General features: G+C 33.7%; 1 protein-coding gene across 1 annotated transcript in view; it reads left to right on the top strand.

Moving 5' to 3' along the window:
* Positions 1-3,446: 3,446 nt before the first annotated feature.
* Positions 3,447-13,171, top strand: part of LOC140046624 (uncharacterized) — a 59,501-nt gene continuing 49,776 nt past the window's right edge. Inside the window, exon 1 of the mRNA XM_072091319.1 lies at positions 3,447-3,542. The gene's annotated coding sequence lies outside the window, so the exon portion shown is untranslated. The remainder of the gene's footprint in view (positions 3,543-13,171) is intronic.

The following is a 13,171-nucleotide window of genomic DNA, read 5'->3' as shown; positions in this document are numbered from 1 at the left end:
CTACAACCATTATTAGACCCATCGTAGTTATGAATACTCCTCTCAATTCGAAGCTTAGGTTGAATTGAATTTGTCCATCACTGGGAAGATTTTGTTTTTAAGAAAGAGTATGGGGTGTTATTGAGGGGTGGATGTTGGTGAGTATAGACAGATACTGGCGTCGGGTGTTATGTACTGAGAAGGCTGTAAACTAATTTTGAAACCCGCCCTGGGGCGGGTATAATTGCTAGTAATAAATAAATAACATAACATAAAGTGCTGTATGTACTATGCTGTAATAAACAAAACCATATCAGTTCAATAGATAATATCTGATGAATTCACAATATATAAAACATTGTAAATTATAGATTATTCTTTTATATACTTAAATAAAAGTAATTCTAAAGATGTATGCTCAGTTATCAAATTATGACTACAATGATCATATCCAACAATGTGATATAAATTATTAATAATAATTATTGATGAAATAGATATTGAAAGATGCGTGCTCAGTTATCAAATTATGACTACACTGATCATATCCAACATTGTGATATAGGATATTATTAATAGTCATTGATAAGGTAGATATTAAAAGATGCATGCTCAGTTATCATATTATGACTACACTGATCATATTGAACAATGCAATATAGATTATTAATATTAATTATTGATGAGGTAGATATTAAAAGATGCATGCTCAGTTATCAAATTCTGACTACACTGATCATATCCAACAATGTGATATAGATTATTAATAATAATTATTGAAAGGTAGATATTAAAAGATGCGTGCTCAGTTATCAAATTATGACTACACTGATCATATCGAACAATGTGATATAGATTATTAATATTAATTATTGATGAGGTAGATATTAAAAGATGCGTGCTCAGTTATCAAATTCTGACTACACTGATCATTATCGAACAATGTGATATAAGATATTAATAATAATTATTGATGAGGTAGATATTAAAAGATGCGTGTTCAGTTATCAAATTCTGACTACACTGATCATATCCAACGTGATATAATATATTATTAATAGTTATTGATAAGGTATATATTAAAAAACTAAACAGATCATATCCAACAATGTGATATAGGTTATTAATATTAATTAATGATGATGTAGATATTAAAAGATTATTGCTCAGTTATCAGATTATGACTACACTGATCATAACCAACAATGTGATATAGATTATTAATAATAATTATTGATGAAATAGATATTGAAAGATGGGTGCTCAGTTATAAAATTATGACTACACTGATCATATCCAACATTGTGATATAGGATATTATTAATAGTTATTGATAAGGTATATTAAAAGATGCGTGCTGTTATTAAATTATGACTACACTGATCATATCGAACAATGTGATATAGATTATTAATATTAATTATTGATGAGGTAGATATTAAAAGATGCGTGCTCAGTTATCAAATTATGACTACAATGATCATATCCAACAATGTGATATAAATTATTAATAATAATTATTGATGAAGGAAATAGATATTGAAAGATGTGTGCTCAGTTATCAAATTATGACTACACTAATCATATCCAACATTGTGATATAGGATATTATTAATAGTCATTGATAAGGTATATATTAAAAGATGCGTGCTCAGTTATCAAATTCTGACTACACTGATCATATCGAACAATGTGATATATTATGATATTAATATTAATTATTGATGAGGTAGATATTAAAAGATGCGTGCTCAGTTATCAAATTATGACTAACACTGATCATATCCTACATTGTGATATAGGACATTATTAATAGTTATTGATAAGGTAGTTATTAAAAGATGTGTGCTCAGTTATCAAATTTTGACTACAAAGATCATATCCAACATTGTGATGTAGATTTATATTAATATTAATTATTGATGATGTAGATATTATAAGATGCATGCTAAGTTATCAAATTGTTACTACACGGATCATATTTGATATTGTGATTGATGATATATTCATATAAAGAGTGTACAATACTCACAGTATTTTTTAATCCATCCACATGAAGAAGAGACACAAGAAGAGTTGTTTGAAATTGTGAAGCCTCACAACCTTACTAATTGTGATGACATTTAATATAATATTACAGCCATACACAAACAGTAAGGTAGTTAGGGTCACTACAATCTATTAAAATAATTAACATTAATTTAACTGGAAACATTGTTAATTATCAGTTTGAGTTTGACTTTTGTCTCTTTTGTTGTAGAATTGAATCTCTGTTTATCCATTGCTTTCAACCTGAAAATAAACAGGCCTAATACCTTGGCATTAGCAATGAAATCAACTTACACACTGATGAATCTTAATACTCCTACCTACCTATCTAATATTTTATATAGATAGGCTGTCTATGACCCCCCAGCCTATCCCTAGCTAGGCCTATGCCTCTCTAGACCATTCTGCTGGCTAGCTAGCAAGGCCCTAGGCCTAGTCCTATAATTAATAGCACAGGTCTCATATAGATAGGCCTAGCTAGAGTGTTTAGACTGAGCCTGGTTATATGCCTATTTATTTAACTAGGACTAGGCAGGCCTAATCAGCCTAAACTAAGGCCTAATAAACTAGTCTAGGCCCTAACTAGAATACATAGAGCTAGCTAGTTAGGCAGCCTAGGCCTAGCTACTTATTAGCTAGTAAGTAGGCCTAGCTAGCTAGCCTACCAGTTCCCTAGTAGGGCCTAACCAGGTGGGCCTACTAGCCTAGCCTACTACTCTAGCTAGGCTAGATCTTTCTATTTCTAGGCCTAGCTAGACAAGGCTAGCCAGTAGGCCTAGTAGTACTAGGCCTACCTAGTTTTTAGGCCTAAACTATTAGCTAGAGTAGAGAGATGCTAGCCTAACTAGGCCTAGGCCCTAGCTAGCTAGCTAGGCCTAGACTAGGCTAGCCTATAGGCTATAGGCCTGCCCTCTACTAGCTAGGCCTAATCTGCCCTTTTTGGAGGCTAAAATATTGTCTGAAATAAGCTATGACCTACAAATATAGCTTAACTATCTGTTTAAGGGTGACACTGATGATGGGTAATCAATAAAATATGCTTCTAAATCTACCTTTTTGGCTTGCAATCATAATATCCAGTCTAGCCTAGGCCTAGGCCTGTACGGATCAGGTAGCGAAACGAACGAAGTGAGAGCAGAGAGCTGAGGAGGAGGAGGCCTCCTCCTCGGCCTAGGTTTCAGGCAGAAAAGAACATCTTGAGTTTGTGTAATTATATATCTATTTATAGTTATTTTAAAATATATCCCTAACATTTAAAAAATTATATATATTACTGACAATTAATTCTAAGAATGATACTCTATCTAATGATAAAATCAATTAAATGTATTTTTCGTACGAAATTAATTATATACGAGGATGGCATAAGTGATAGTTCTCTGTTATCAAAAAACAACTACATACTATACCTGGGCATGTGTGTGGCGTTTAAAAAATTGTAAATGGCGCATGTGGTTGTTGGTACTGTGTGTGTTGTAATTGTGTAAAGAAAGTTCAAGGCGACTGTAATTAAAGTAAGAAAACAATGCTTGATACGATAGAAACGAAGTTGTAATTTTATATGTATTATATTATTGTTAGGGTAGTAAAATTCATTAGATTTTTAACTTGAAATTTCCGATTCCTAGGAGGCACTAGGCTAGAGCCTAGCTAGGCTAGAGGCCTAGCTAGCCTACTACTAGGCCTACTAGACCTAGAGTAGGCTACTACTAGGAGTAGGCCTAGGTACCTAATGCCTAGGCCCTAGCAGCCTAGGATTACGGTCAATCTAAAATCGTCTATCATCATAGCAAATATTGCTAGGCCTATCTTACTGTATGTATTAAAAAATAGAAAATGATTTGTTTTTGTTTTAGTGAATGTATTGATTAGTGACCGAGATAATTTTCTTTGATAGGCTCTATTAATATGAATAATAATAATTTAATGAAATATTAATGCACTTGTCAATTGTATGACTCACTATACGACCCCCGGGAGAGGTGCGTCATGGGTGCGTCATTTACAAATAATTACTGACGCAGGGGTGCGTCAAAAAACCTAGATGGTACGTCACATCAATGAACAAGGTGTGTCAATGTCCATCACTTTACCACCCACCATATCATAAACAACATGGTCACAGTGCGTCAAAATGGGTGCGTCATGGTCACCTAAGGTAAGTCACCTTTTTGACGCACGGGTGCGTCATGGTATTCAAAAGTATGACGCACATCGGACAAATGACGCACCTCTCCCGGGGGTCGTATAGTGGGTCATACAATTGACAAGTGCATAATTTAATCTCTATTAAGCCAGCTGAAAACATTTCTTGCCTTTCAAAACTAAGTATAGGCCTATGTAGGGTTACCAAGAGTTGACTCCATTGTTATTGCCACGATTCAACTCCGCGTACGTTACCATGCGCGCTATGTCATTGACGCAATTATTCGCCCATTGGTAAACACATTTTTATGTAGTATTATTCTGAAAATAATTGAACTGTAAACATAATTCTTTTGAGTATTTATTTAAATATCATTCCATAAGATCAACTATTTTTTATCTTCATTACATTCAACCAAACATGTAAAAAATGTGGTTAAAATATCGTACTGTCTAGCGCGTACGACCATACGCGGTAGATTGTTTACTCAAAAACCTTCGAACGGTCCAGTGACCTTACCCTATTCAACCCTGTTTTTGTAGTTGAGCCTCTGTTGACCTGGGATTTGTTTGTTTTCCTACTGTACGCCAAGATAATATAGTTCCAGGGAATAATTTCGCCAGTGTAGCATAGCAAAAAGCTATACAAAACAACCTTATTGTTACACATTTCTAAAATTGTGTAGCAAAAAAGACAATACAAAACTATGTTTCTCGACTAAAAAATCAGTTTGATTAGCAATAATTGCTAAACAAAATTTTAAAATGAAATTTTTCCCTGAGTTCTACATGCCATGTGCTTTTTTCTCTGAGAAATATTTATTATACTGTACGATTGAAATCGTATAATGGGATTTTAAAATATGAGGCATGGCATCACAAAACGTAGTGTCGGAAATAATATTTTTTTCGATTTTTATATATTCGTAATCTATATTTAATAAGCTTTAAAATGAGCCATTGTTTATTAAAATTGGTTTATTATATGAAGAGTTATTAATGAAAACATACGAGTCACTTTCTAGCTCAGCAAATCTTCATTTTGAGAAAATCAACAATGAAGTAGCGACGCCGATTAGCTTGGCCTAGCCGCGACAAGACTCTGTCAAAACTCGCTATTTTCTTCTCAATGTAACGGCAAACTAGTTGAAAATATATCACTGTGTGGTACATAATATTATATTTTTTGTTATTTTTAAACAATATAATATGGATAAAAATAACAATTAACTTCCTAAATATTCACAAAATATTGAAACATTCATTCGAGAAACTACGATAGAAGCCATGCTGCTTATCGTAAACAAAAGCGTCAGCCACTCAGAGAGCGTAATTTATCTCTATAGCCAATCACAGTCAAGGATTCATAAATTCTTCTTGGAAAATTTAGCAACCTAACATTTTAATGAAACCAATTTTGGCTAGATTTAAAAAAATCACTTAGGTTGTTAAAAATTATGGTAGCTGATATATTTCCGAACAAATAGGTACCAAACATGACGTGATTCGGGTTAGTGGTTTGTTTACAAAAGCGCCGTAAAGAAAGTTGATTTTTACGTGAACAAAAATACAATTTTCTAATGATTTTCAATGGAAACAACTTAAATAATTTCAAAATACACATACTTGTGATATTTTTTTATGAACAATAGTTTGATATGTTAAAGGTGTTTATAGTAGGTATCCCAATGAAAGCGCACAGAGGGGTATCACTTTTGAAATATTGACGAAATTCGAAAAAGTAGTATGACTTTGATGTTAAATAAATCGTATTCAATCTTAATTAATACTTACAAAATTTATATTGTTTGAAAGTACTTGTTTTAATCTATGTATACGTGTGTTTATAATTAAAATTAATGAATTAGTTGCCGAGAAAATGCGATTTTAAAACGGTTCTAAAATCCCGTCGAGCCGATTTCCGCGCGTTGAAAACCTCATCGGAAAATCCCCATCAGTTTTCAAAACACGATCGCTCGATTACCATTGGAGCTAGCGGATTAATTTTTGTTGTATGTTATCAGGCTTTAAATAAGCTTTAATTTGATACGAAAATCGTCTTCTATAAATAGGTTTTTCGTAACGAAAAGTCAATTTTTGTGACAAAAATCCAATTTTGATTCACCGTTTATGGAAAAATATTATGGATTTTGGTATTAAATTATAGCTAAATCTACATTGAAATCGATAAAACATAGTTTACAAACGTATTGTGCATGGTACCGTAATTGTGCGAACTACATTTTAAAATGGTGCATGAGGCGTAAATCCCGTTCAAAATTTTAAAGATCCAACCATTATAATCCGGTGAATATTGTAGTGAGTAAAATATTGTACTCTAAAATACGCGCGTGTTTGTTGTGGCGTTTTCCGTTAAATACATTAATGCACCCTATCAGCGAATGGTACGTTCCATATTTTGAACACGTTGTTTAGTTTTCCTCGCTCGAGTTCGACCGGCTCGACGCGAGATGTGTGACAGCAGCGATGTCGGAGATTGACATGTCCTTTTCCGTCGTAGAATATCTGGTTTTACACATTAATTTAACAACTTAAAATTGATGTAATGTGCGGAAGATTTATTATGCAAGTATACAATGCAAATGCGTTAGGTTAAAATGTACCGAGGAAATTTATTAAGCTAATTTACCAACGTTACATTTGACTCTGTATACGGCGGCCGAAAGTCATTAACTGCGACCGAAATACTTTAACGGGAGCGACTACTGATCGCGAGTAAGCCGTGACTTGGCCTAAACTTTAGCTCCGTATTTCAATTTAATAACGTAATAATACGAAAAGAAAACAATTTTTATAATGTTATATATACTATTCAGGTAAACAATTAATTGTTTTAATTAACATTGATTATTTTAAATGAGTTTATTTTGACCCATATTGTGCGGTTGCCTTAAAAGAGCATATCTTACTTATTAGCAGCCCGGCTTAGATTTGGTGTCATAATCATATGGGCCTAAAATCTTGTTTTACGTATTCAAAAGTTATATATAATAGTATTTATGATTGAAATTATAAATATAAAGTATATTAAAATATTCTAATAATTATACTTACCGAAAATTAGTGTAAAAGAAAGGAAACAGTACACACCGTTTTTAACATACTTTTTCATTTTTTTTTTTATAATTTTAAATTTCACCATTAAAAAAAATTTTTTTTTTCATATACACATTTAAAATATATTTATTAATGAAATATACACTACATTCTAACAAGTACAAAAAAAATTAAATGAATTAGTACAGTAGTTCAAAAGTTACAGATCATTGAAAAATTGCGGTTTTTTCATTTTTTAGGGAATTCCAGCAAAAATGGGCGTTAAATGCTTTCCTACCACTTTGCGGACCAATAATTTAAAAAATAGGTTTCGTTGAGGCTCCAAAAAAAATAGAGTTGTACAACTCTGTGATATCTATAGGTTTAACAAAATTCAAAACTTTTAACTAATTATTGTGAAAGTTATAACCTTTTAAAAATGCTTCCAATTTCAACTGCAAAAAACACCATTTTTAGGCAAAAAATCGTATATTTTTTTACCACTTTAAATAACCATAACTTTAGAACGGGTAATCAAATTTCAATCATTTAAATTGCAAAATGCTAATTACATTAAGTTCTTTATGGTTAACTGAAAGAAAATGTAAAAAAATTAATCTGAATTTTTTCATTGGGATACCTATTTATAGTATCGTTTTTTATTGAAATTTTAAAATTGGTAGGTTAGGCCGTTTTTCACATTCTGAACTTCAACAGGGCTGCAAATTAATTTTTTTACTTGGTAGCACTATCAAATTTGTATGATGGCTCATAATAATTTTTTTAGTAGCACCTTTTCATCGACAACTAACCCCCTTCCCTCAAACCCCATATCAGCGCAGATCCGTTTTTAGTTTAGTGGGGGGGGGGGGGGGGTGTATAAAAATGAAATACAGTACAACCTTAGGCTGGGAGTCAGGGGGCCGCCAATGGCCCCGCTTTGGGGGGGGGGGGATTTTTGAGTAATTATAGGTTGTTTCAATCGATTTCTGAGCACATAAAAATTCAGCACTGAAGAATTCAATTAATTTGGGTTATGCACATTTAGGCACTGGTCCTGATGCGCCACTTATATTCACGCAAGATCTATTATTTTTACGGTACAGAAAGAAATTACTGCTTTGTATATACGCGTAACCTTTCGTAGCCTACGCGTAAATAGATCGTAGGTCATTGTTCGCTAAAGATATCCTGTAATTTCCAAAGTATTGTTCGTTGCCATGCCTACGATTTTATTCACGCAGAGAGAGTTTCGGCGGCCTACATGATTCAATCCTACCTTGGTTTAGCGAATTATAAAAACAACAACACCTTGGCTAGGACACCAACAAAATATATGCAAAATAAATATATATTCCATGTTAAGATTTAACATAGAGGCCTTTGTAAATTATTATTACGACAAAAGACCCGACCAGAATTTGGAGGGGAAAAACGTGCGAACCGTGGGAACAGTTTAGAGCTGTATTACGTTTCATGTGACGCAAAATTCAGGTACACTGTTTTGTAGCCATCCCCCTCGTACATGCTCGTACCGAGTAAAAAAAACTTGCGAGAGGTTTGCGGTGGTGGTAAAAAACAGTATCGCGTTTCATGACATGTGACCAAAAAACTAGGTCTGTATTAATTACGGTCTTCTGTCGGCAATCTTTTTGAGCGACCGATTGAACGTTCTGATACTATATTTAGAATGAATTGTTTACGATCTTTTTGTTTGCATGTTTCTGGATCGACTGGACGTTCGCTATATTATTTTTATTAGTTGGCATAGTTCATTGTGTTGGATCGTGTCTCTACGTTTACATTGTGGGAAATTTATATTCGCCGTTGAGAGTAAAAAAACACTCACGAATGAAACATTTACGAATAAAAACTATTATATTATATATTTCGTAGTAATGTACAAATTGGTCCTCCTCCGCCAGTCAAAAATACAGTACAGAAAGAAAATACTGCAACTTTACCTACGAAGTAGCTTCGTAGATAGAACGTAGGCTACATTGTTGGCTTCGTAACCTCGATAAACAACTTTCAATGAGCTACGTTCTGAACTTCGTATGGAGTTCGTAACCTAAATAAACAACCCTACGATGTTCTTAGTGAAGTACTGTAAAGTGTGAAATTAATGTGTTAAATTTAACTGGCGGAGGACAAAGTTGTAAATTAATAAAAAATAAATAATATTTTTTAATCGTAATCTTTTCCTTCGTGCGTGTTTACCTACTCAACGGCGAATAAAAATATAAATTTCCCACGATGTATAGCGTAGAGAGAGACACGATCCAACACAGGTGAACCGCAACGAACAGGCCAACTAATAAACATAATATAGCGAACGTCCAGTCCCATCCAGAAACGATGCCGAGAAAAAAAGATCGTAAACAATTCATTCTAAATATAGCATCAGGACGTTCAATCGGTCGCTCAAAAAGACTGCCGACAGAAGACCGTAATTAATACAGACCTAGTTTTTTTTTGGTCACATGGCATGAAACGCGATACTCTGCTTACCGCAATCTCTCACATGTTTTTTTTACTCAGTACGAGCACGAGAGGGTGGCTACCGTCTGACGACGATAAAACAGTAATTAAGATCGTGTACCTGGATTTTGTGTCACATGACATGAAACATAATACTCTCTCTAAACTGCTAAGCTCACATGTTTTTTCCCCTCCAAATTCTGGTCGGGCCTTTTTCTTTATACATGTCGTAATCATTTTAAAAGGCCTATTATGTAATATGTTAAATCTTAATATGGAATATATATTTATTTTGCATATATTTTGTTGGTGTCCTAGCCTAGGCCTAGGTGTCGTTGTTTTTATAATTCGCTAACCCAACAAGGTAGGAATAAATAATTTATAGTGTAGACCGCCGAAACAGGCTAGGCCTACCTAGCCTCGACTCTCTCTACATGAGCTGAGGTTCACCGGGCCGATGTCGTTTCGTTGGCGGATTTCCGTCCAAATTAGGATAACCAATGCGTAGGGCGGCTACAAAAATTGACCTACTACTGTATCTTTAGGTAGGATTTTAATTAGCAATCAATATATTGTTTGTTTGCATTGTCCATGCTTCTACGAACCACCCTACGATCGAGGCGTAGCCTAGATTTCATAACAATACATCGTAGGCCTAGGCTAAGAACAATACATCGTAGGCCTAGGCTAAGAACAATACATCGTAGGCTACGAACAATACATCGTAGGAGAGAACAATACATCGTAGGCTACGAACAATACATCGTAGGAGAGAACAATGACCTACGTTCTACCTACGATCTACCTACGAAAGCCTACGCGTAGATACGAAGCAGTAATTTCTTTCTGTACTGTAAGACATTAAATGATAATTTTCACACCTTGTTACTTGTTACTAAGAACATCGTTGTTTATTGAGGTTACTAACGAAGCCAAACAATGTAACCTAGCCAACAACGTAGCCTGTTTTATCTACGAAGCTACTTCGTAGGAAAAGTTGCGGTATTTTCTCTGATATATAATTTTCGATAATCAGAATCTGGATTAAAGTATTAAATCTACTGATAAACAATACTGCTGTTTAATCTATATAATGAATAGATATTATTATATATATCATTAATTACATTATTTATTAATCATGATATAACCCATTATACTGCCTAAAAAATGCTGATGGCTGCGCGGCAACAATCCTTTGTTTCTGCCGCGCCCGCCCTGGCTAACTTCTGTGTACGGCGGTACAATTGTTTTTATATTCCTTCTTTAAAACGGAGGTGATTTTCCACGAGGTTTGTGTCGTCCGCGCTTCACACTGTGCTGTGTGTTTGGTGTCCTTTTGTGTGATTGGGTAAGGCAGCATGCAATAAATGGACGAACTTCCAATCACAACGAGTGTAAAATGTTTAGGGGCTTTGTACGCTTGAATGAACCTGACTCCTTTGCTTGGCGGTGACTAGTGGAAACTCCTGAGCCTTCCGTAGTAGAGAGATTAAATTACAACAGTGTTTGAAATAGGGAAAACACACCTGACTTCAATTTGAAACAACTCGCACAAGCAGACGATCTTGTCGCGCTATGCGCGACCTATTCTGTTTCTTTAGTCGCAAACAGAAAAATTAGGTCGCAAATGCGACCAAATACCCCTTAATTTGCAGCCCTGTTCAAGGCTAAATATCTCAAAAGTTTGGGTTGCGACTCTGCGCCGCTTTTGTGATGCCAGGCCTCATATATAAAAATCGTGTTGTTTGTTCAAACAATATCATGACGTCACAATGGTTTGTATCATAACTATACTTTATACTCTCTACCCGATAATAAAATTGGGGTTGACGAAACTTCTGAAAAGTTACTTTGATTAAAAAAAAAAAATTGGGATGCTTGGTCAGTACAGGGGGCCAAGTACTGGGTGTATTGGAATATTTTTTGTTCACTCTAATGGGAAACTTTTGCCAAAAGTGAACAGAAACCCCTTTTCTGACCACTGGTCAAGAAATTGGCCATATGAATATCTCGCCAACTACTAATCAGAAAGTGATAATTGTGGTCTCAAATTACTCGCAAAGTACTGTATATGTTTATATTTTTATAATGTAATAAAAATCATAAAACTGTAAATAAATTTTGATCTTTTACATATAGCCAGCACAAATATTTTTGGCTTGGAGCACACTTTTCATATCTCAAAAATTGTTGGGTGGATGTGGTCGTAAAGATACATATTTCTATTCAATTTAATGGACAACTTTTGCCAAAAATGACAGTGAAACTTTATTTTTGACCATTTGGTCAAGAAAATAGCCATATCAATAACTCAGCAACCACTAGTCAGGAAAGTTATAACTTTAATCTCAAATTACTCACAATATATAAATATTTATATTTTCTCTAATACAACAGAAATACACAAAATGTTAAAAAACAACTTATTTTGACATTTAACCAATAGCTGGTACAAACATTTTTTCGTGGAGCACACTTACATTTAATAACTAGCGAATGTTGTCTTTGCTTAATATCAAAATACACTCATTGATATCACTCAACAAGTGCCAAGTGACATATCATGACCACTGATCAAGAAAATGACCATAGAAATATTTAGCAAACAGGTCACAAAGGCCTAGGATTGTTTGGTCGTTTGTTCACATAATTAAGACGTACTGTAGGTGCGTTTATAAAATCCATATAAATAATAATATTGAATATATAACTAGATTTGAACTCGTCACTTTGACGAGTTAGTTATCCGCACGTCATACGTTGGAATTTTGCACTCAGAAAAAGATTATGACATTATTACCTAAACTGAAGAATATGATAATTATGTTGTTAGTGCTGAATACTGTCAATTTTGTGTCATATAGTATATACAGTATAAACAGTATACAGTACAGAAAGAAATTACTGCTTCGTATCTACACGTAGGCTTTCGTAGGTAGAACGTAGGTCATTGTTCTCTCCTACGATGTATTGTTTGTAGCCTACGATGTATTGTTTGTAGCCTACGATAAAAAATAAACCTAGAATATATAATTTAGGATAAAAAATTTCAGTATAATAACATAACTAACATCATCTTTATCAAAATTATTTAAATTATATTTCAATAATTTCATGATATAAATGAAATAAATACCTATATTGGTAAATGAAAAAAATATGTATACATATAATTTATGTATATATATAGTATATACTATAAATCCAAAGGCAAATTACTGAAAAAAATGACAATGCTGTGGGTAGCAGTGGCTGGATCTCAATTGAGATACAAAAATAAAAAGCGAAAAGCTAAATCAAAACGATAAAGTAAACAGCCAGAAAAGTTAGCAGAGCTTTCGGGCAACACTAGCCCTTCATCAGTGCAAGTATATATATATATACATTATATATAGTATAGATTAAAGATTGCAATAATAAACAACAACTAATATTTTGTGATGATAATAAGCATATT

This window comes from Antedon mediterranea, chromosome 4 (genome assembly GCF_964355755.1).
Source record: "Antedon mediterranea chromosome 4, ecAntMedi1.1, whole genome shotgun sequence".
NCBI classification, from domain to species: domain Eukaryota; kingdom Metazoa; phylum Echinodermata; class Crinoidea; order Comatulida; family Antedonidae; genus Antedon; species Antedon mediterranea.
This window is presented reverse-complemented; position numbering and strand designations above follow the sequence as displayed.